The 7,460-nt window shown below is 44.5% G+C and overlaps 1 long non-coding RNA gene across 2 annotated transcripts; it reads right to left on the bottom strand.

Moving 5' to 3' along the window:
* Window positions 1-220: 220 nt before the first annotated feature.
* Window positions 221-4,629, bottom strand: LOC130393016 (uncharacterized). 2 transcript variants are annotated; one of them, XR_008897076.1, is made up of 4 exons: window positions 3,939-4,629; window positions 3,637-3,781; window positions 3,439-3,551; window positions 221-3,363 (listed from the first exon to the last, which is right to left on the bottom strand). It is a non-coding gene; the product is annotated as an uncharacterized LOC130393016 (long non-coding RNA). The 2 variants fall into 2 exon arrangements; XR_008897075.1 differs by having other exon boundaries at window positions 3,637-4,624.
* Between the last annotated feature and the right edge of the window lie 2,831 nt (window positions 4,630-7,460).

The raw sequence follows: 7,460 nt of genomic DNA, 5'->3' as shown, positions 1-7,460 counted from the left end.
GTAGAGGTGCTCTGCAATGAATTTGTCTGGATTGGTGGATGCTCTAGAAGGAACCTTTTTAGCTGCACTTGCAGTTATTCTTAGTTTTCGTGCGTTGTGCCACAAATCTGAAGAACTCTGCTACCTTGTCTCAGATTCTAGAGTAAAAGCCTGTGCAATACTCACTTGAACATAACACTCATAAAAGCTTTTACATGTCTCACATGTGAGATCAGAACCAGCATGGGTTTGATGAGGTCTTAAAAATCTTGCATCTACTGCAGTATGTGCAAGGCTACAGGGTTGCACTGCTGGTTTGGCTCTGTAACACTTGCCCAACAGACTGTTTTTTAACTGGAAAAGTGGCTTTGTTGGGTCTTTGTCTACATTAGTCAAGAATTCGGCATGTGACATATATTGTGGGTTGTTTGGTAGTGGCTGAGCACCGGACACCCTTATACCAAATTCATCTCCTGCCCTGTGGTGGCTGAAGTTTATGTCCCTCAGTCTTTTTTCAGCACATTAACAGAACATTATACCCATTTGCCATTTGTTTCAAATGTTGTCATCCTCACCTAGCTGAACTGAATCGAAAAAACACTCATAAAAAGTGATATGATCACGTTACTTTTATTAATTCACAGATAAACAAAGGATTTTTTTTCTTCTTCATACCTTCCAAAGGATTGCTGCGGCATGACTGCAGCACGATCTCCCTAATCCAGCCATACATGAGCACCCGACAGTCTCTATCAACCCCGACGGCTGAAGCATAACCCAAGCTATAACCTTATGGTTAGCACTTTGGCTCCTGTCGACCTCTGCCTTCAAAAACACATAGTCTTCGTGCTTACATAAAAAAATGCGCCCGACTTTATTGCTATGGAAGTAATTGAAGGCCTCAGTACTTTTATAATTACGCATCTCCTCACGATCTCCACCCTCAGAAAAGACAAAATAATTGATTATATCAATATGGCTAACTCCTGGCCATAGTTTCATCTCATCCACCCAACCTGTCAGTTTTGACGGATTTGGGACTCTGATATGATCTTTTAAGATTTCATCGGCAGTGTGTAGCCACCGACTACTTCCCATCTTGAATGATCAGTTATGTAAAATAACTTCCTTAAGCCTTAAAATAACTAGCTTTAAGCGACGCTTGTAGGATCATGCAATGTAAACAAACACTTAACCGGAAATAGAAAACCGTTTAGTCAGTTGAACCCGCTATGAATCATGGGAAATAGAACGGTTGAAGAATAAGGTGAATACAGTAAAATCAAATTGTTCCTTGTGTACAAGTAGTCGGTACAAAGGTTAGTGTGGTAATATCAGTCAGTGCCTGAACTTATGTGGAAATTCGGTCTATAGCTCACTTCAAAGTGCTGACATAATGCAATTTTGCAAAGGGGAGAATATGCATGTGTACGTTTTTCAAATGACATTTTCTCTAAATCTATATAGTAAAATCAAATGGTTCCTTGTGTACAAGTAGTCAGTACAACAGTAAGTATGGTCATATCAGTCAGTGCCTGAACTTATGTGAAATTCGGTCTCTAGCCCACCTCAAAGTGCTGATGTAACGGGTCCCAGGTGGGATCGCCTTGGACAGATTTTAGATAACAAACCAAGAGAAAAGAATGCTGACACGGGAGACGTGGCTTGTCTTTTCAGATCCTCATTAGTTATATTTATTCATTTAACTTCTCAATTTACTGAAGGTTACTGTTTATCTTCACATTGTCCATGCATTTTAAACTCAGCATCATATTACTGCATATGTTGTCTAATTAGACATATATTTCCATGTTCTTAAAACAAACCAAAATACACAAAAAATACTCTTTATTCAAAACACACCTTTTCTCAGTGTTGTTCTTTCATCTATCTTGTCTCTGATACAATAAACAGTTTGTACAAAGTGCATCTTTAATGTTCTTAAAACCCATTAGGTTTTACTGAACTAGTATTTCTAACAGTACCTACCTTGTAAACTATATCAAACATTTTCTTATTACTGAACTTCAAATAACTTTTCTTAACCCGTTTTTAACATTTTACAAAACTTCAAGAAGTAAGCCACGTGTGGTGCTATTACAATAAAACAAAAAGGTAGAGACGAGCGTGGTCTGTACTAGCTTAAAGCTACTAGCTTAACGGTAAGACTTCAAACGGCGCCGCCATTACAAATCTCTCGGCGAGCGTCGGACCTTACTTGCTACATGTGGCGGAATGGAGAGAAAGGGGGGGAAAGTTGCTCGACAACACCACCTGGGGAATTGCGCCACAGGAAATACAACATTGGCCCTGTACTTTGGCCAACCAGAGGTCACACAGATTCGTTGCACGTTTTGTATAAAGGACGAGAGACGGACTTACAAAGTATATAATTTTATTTATTTACAGTAAGCAGAATTAAAAGAGCTCAGGGATCTCAACAACCACTGAAGTGTCAAGTCAAAACCCCAAAGTAGAAATAAATACAACAGGCACAGAGCTAGGCTGTAGCGAGGCGGTCAGGCTAAATCAACTCAAAACCACAAAAGAACCACTACAAACCAAGCCTGCCGCCCGCTGCACCAGCTCCTGTCCTGGAAACACAAGAAAGAAAGACAAAAATTACACTACTGTTGTGGCGAGACACTCAGGTTGTTCCGACAATCATTTAAAACAGAGGACTATAATAAAACACACACATACACACACACAGCACTCACACCCAGACACAGGAACAGAACTGACTCATAACCAAATATTTAAACCCAAATACAAATATACAGAAACCCAACTAATTCTTAAGACAAGTAATAAGGAAACAAACGAAATGTAACTCTGGGTGGGGGCCAGGCGTATTTAACACCCCAAACACAAACCCAACAGCTATGTTAAACTAAACAGAAAATAATCAGTTAAACCCCAAAGCAATAGATCAGAAATAATAAGAAAATATTGATATGCTTAACCCCAAATGGGTCAACAAAACGCAACACAAAAATATATGTATGTATAGGATTTAACCCAAACAAATAAACTAAAGAACACAAAACACAAAAAGATGAAAGGAAAAGCAGACAATTAACCAAACCAATAAGAGTTGTGGTGGGACTGAAAACTTAGCGCTGCGTGGGAATGCAACCGCCACATCGGACTGTGTGGAAAAAGGCAACGGTGCCGGAGCAGCCGAAGATGATGAAGACGACGGAGTGGATGGAGAAGACGGAGCGGCTGGCGAAGACAGAGCGGCCGCCCCAGGACCGGAGGCCGTGGATGGTTTACGTTTGGGATCGCCAGGTGTAGGCTACGTCACAGAGCCGTGCAGGGCAGCTTCACCAGAGCACAGGAGGAGGAAGAAAAGCAAAAGCACCGCTGCGGCTCCAACAGCTACAGCAGGACAGAGAGCAGACGGCTAAGCACAAAGCTAACACAACCAGCAGGTTAACAAAAGAGCACGCTTACCCGAACGAAGAGAGCTTTACGCCCCCGAAACTGATCACCGGCTGCGGCAACAGTACAGAGCGGATGCCAGACTCCCCTCACAATGCCGCCCCCGAACAACACGGCCAACAACGCTGGAAAGTTACAAAAACACTCGCGATCACTGGGCACCTGCTTGTCATCATAAAGTTGCACGAAAGTAGCGTCATGCCTACTCACCTTCAAGTGACTGAAGCACGCCACACCAACCGACAACAAACCAACAACTAACAGACGCCACACCGAGTCTTCGCCACGAGTGCCAGGCAGCAGTGTGCGCGCCAGAGAAGGCGCAGCACTTATACAGGTGAAACCACTCTGCAATCTGCCCACCAGAAATCAACTGAGTGGAGGAGGAGCAACACTCAACCTGCCACATACACATGTACTAATTTTCACACTCATACTTTACTAAAACATTACACTACACATTCTCCAATCACTCACATGAACTTGTTTTACATTTTAAACACATAACCCACCTGAAACAAAGAGAAAAGAATGCTGACACGGGAGACGTGGCTTGTCTTTTCAGATCCTCATTAGTTATGAGGATCTCACGGGGATTCAGGCAAACCACAATATTACTGTGCCTCCTACTGGCAGGATAGTGCACTTGCATTGTAAAAATGTAAAACTATAAAAGATATTGCTCATACAAAATAAAATCAATTTAGTAGGAAATAAAGTGTCTTAATAATATAAAATGGTGCAGCATATAAAAACTTAACGTAAACAAATATGGGCACACATTAGTGGGCATCACACACTCCCCGACAAAATAAAAATGGCCCCTGACATTTCAAATACCTCAAAACCTTCTATTTCCCCATTGGTATACAGGTGTGGTGTATGGCATGTAATATGTGTATGGCATGTACATAGGTGATTTGTAGGGCAAAGATGAGAACAATGGTCGGAAGTAGTGTGGCATACTAAGAGCAGGTATGTGGGATGGTGTAGTGCAAGTGGAGACTGTGTCTATGTAAGCATGTAGAGAGGGTTGGCCAAGTGTATCATATGTAAATAACTGTCTTGGTCTTCTCTCTCTGGCCGACTGTCTGACTTCTCTGTATACATCTCTTGCAGGACTAGACACCACAAGGGGGGGAATAAGTCTCTCTTCCTGTCTTTGTTGAGGGTATCCATCTTGTTCACCTTCCTCATGCTCTGGCATGTTTTCAGCGTCCGATAGTTAATTTCTCCCATAAAGACTCGATTACTGATAAGTATGAACAGGATTTATTTAAATAACGACATGGAAATATTTTGCATGGTGAATCTTTGGCATGAGCCCCGTCACTGATCCAGGATGACGTGCGGACTCGGCGTATCCTGCCAGGACTAGCAGGGGCGGAGCCTTCCCCTGGACAACGTTGACTGGGGCCGACCTGGTGGTGGTGGGGTGGTGGTGGGGTGGATGGAGGTGCGTTGAACGAAGACCTGAGCAGCAAAGACATATGTTAGACTACTCTTTATAGAGCAGGTGTAGGCAGGTGATTGGTAGCTGGTGATTGGCGGCCAGCCGCGCGTGATTTGAGTCCTCAAGGTAGTCACTGATCCAGGATGACGTGCGGACTCGGCGTATCCTGCCAGGACTAGCAGGGGCGGAGCCTTCCCCAAAAGAGAGGACGTAGGCCTACGCCGGAAGCAGGTGATAACTCGGCATGTCCTGCCGGGACTGGCAGGGGCGGAGCCGACCCCAGAAATAGAATAGCGAAAGGGGGGACGTGCACAGGGGGGTTGCTCAGGTTGCTTGGGCAACTGCCCATATGCCCTCCTCGACTCACGTTGCCCTTCCGAGGAAAAAAAATAAATATTTTTTTTTAATCATTTAATGGATGCAGAATTTCATGTAGGCCTAGATAAAAAAATCGCCACTCGAAACATTTCATAAAGTAAGCGTAGCCTCATTCAATTCCGTTCGGGCACTGAGAGTGAAAGTCAGTAGGGGGAGGGCAAACTCTGCCGCACGGCAAAAGCCGCTTTTGCCGCCTCCCTTCTGCCGCCCTTCCCTGTTTGCGCTGCAGCGCTGCACGCAACCGGAACACCAGCACCTGTGAAACGACTGCCTTGATGTTGTCGGAAAAGGTGAATTTGAGATGTATAACAAACAAACAATCATCATCACGTTTTATGAAATGAATTACAATCTTCATAAATCCAGGCTCAGTTTGCCACGTAACGTTTAGCCTAAATAATCAGACAGCTAGCTAGCTTGCAGACAAGCAGCCCGTTATCACATAGTCTACACATTTCTTGGTAGCCAAACTAAGCTACATGTCTGCTGATAGTTAGTTTCTAACATTTCGTTTTAACAAGAAGAATAAATGATGGAAGTAGGCTAATGCATCACATGAATTCTTTCATTCAAAATGGTTCATGCCTAAATCTTATCACTATTTTGGGTATTGTTTGTTATTGTTAAGTGAAGCCGAAATGCCCAGTGAAAAGAGGAGGATTCAGGAGAGAGAGACAACTAAAGGAGGCATCAAAGAGCACATCACTACAGGGTTGGCTACGAAAAAGCCAAACAGCAGGTGGGACAGAGACTTTGCATAGTGATAAAAAATTATACTAATTGATAAATTAATCAGACTCATATTTTAGCCTACTAATGGCAATTTTTCATAATTACATTACGTTTAAGATGAGGAGCAGTCACAAGCCTCCAGACACTCGGAAAATGTGGACCAGGAGGAGGCACATAGGGCAGGTAGGCCTAAGTGCTGATCACCATATATGAGAGGACCATGCTAGGACCGTGCCCTTATTTCAGGTCAGAGCAACTGCCCCTCAAAATTCCTGTGCACGTCCCTGAATGAGACCATACATACCCGCCGTAGAAGAAGTGGACAAGGATCTATACTGCTTCTGGAAGATAAAAGGCCTACCCAATATACGACATATTAAGAGTCAATCATACATACCGTAAAACGATAAGCTTAAAACCGTCAGCGAGATCGATGAATCACGTAAAAGCAGTTGACTTAAAATACCTCAGCGTGATCAATTAAAATTTAGAGCACTCTGCAGCTGTTACGCAACGAGCCACGAGTGCTTTCGTGCTGTACACACTGCCGTGGTCGATTCACTCTCCGGGGTCGCTGCGTGACCTGAGTGCTTTCGCGTTGAACCACCGATGTGGTCAACGAACTCACGAGTGCCCTTGATGTGCCACCGACGTGGTCACGCACTCACCGGTGTTGCTGCAGCAAATATTGTGAACTTCCATGTTGAACACCGACGTGGTCAACAAACTCACGAGTGCCCTTGCTGTGCCACCGACGTGGTCACGCACTCACCGGTGTTGCTGCAGCAAATATTGTGTACTTCCGTGTTGAACACCGACGTGTTCAATGAACTCCGAGTGTCCTGCACTTGAGTGTTTGATATTATGCCACCGACGTGGTAATTAAATTTGCATGTGCCCACCGACGTGGTCAACGCACTACCAGGGTTGCTGCAGCGAACGTGGAGTTCTGTGTTGTACCGCACCGACGTGCGCAATGAACTCACGAGTGCTTGAGTTGTTCCCACCGACGTGGGCAACGCACTCACCGGGGTTGCTGCAACGAACGTAGAGTTCTGTGTTGTACCGCACCGACGTGCGCAACGAACTCACGAGTGCTTGAGTTGTTCCCACCGACGTGAGCAACGCACTCACCGGGGTTACTGCAGTCAAACCATGAGTATTAGATAACGTGCCACCGACGTGGTCATACTCACGAGTGCCCGAGTTGTTACCACCAACGTGGTCAACGCACTCACCAACGTGGTCAACGCACTCACCGGGGTTGCCGCTGCAACGTTGAGTTTTGTTTTTCCTATGTACGCCACTGACGTGACAGCGAACTCAAGAGTGTTTTCTAGATGATCCACCGACGTGGTCACAATCGCCGGGGTTGCTGCAGGTTAACCTGAGTTATGAAACCGAATTTTGCTTCATGAATTTAGTACCTGATAACCACCACCACCAGTAGTTGCAAATAGTGTTGCTTTTA

The sequence above is a fragment of the Gadus chalcogrammus genome, chromosome 12 (assembly GCF_026213295.1).
Source record: "Gadus chalcogrammus isolate NIFS_2021 chromosome 12, NIFS_Gcha_1.0, whole genome shotgun sequence".
In the NCBI taxonomy this organism is placed as follows: Eukaryota; Metazoa; Chordata; class Actinopteri; order Gadiformes; family Gadidae; genus Gadus; species Gadus chalcogrammus.
Note: the sequence above shows the minus strand (reverse complement) of the source record. Positions and strands in the feature narration are given on the sequence as shown.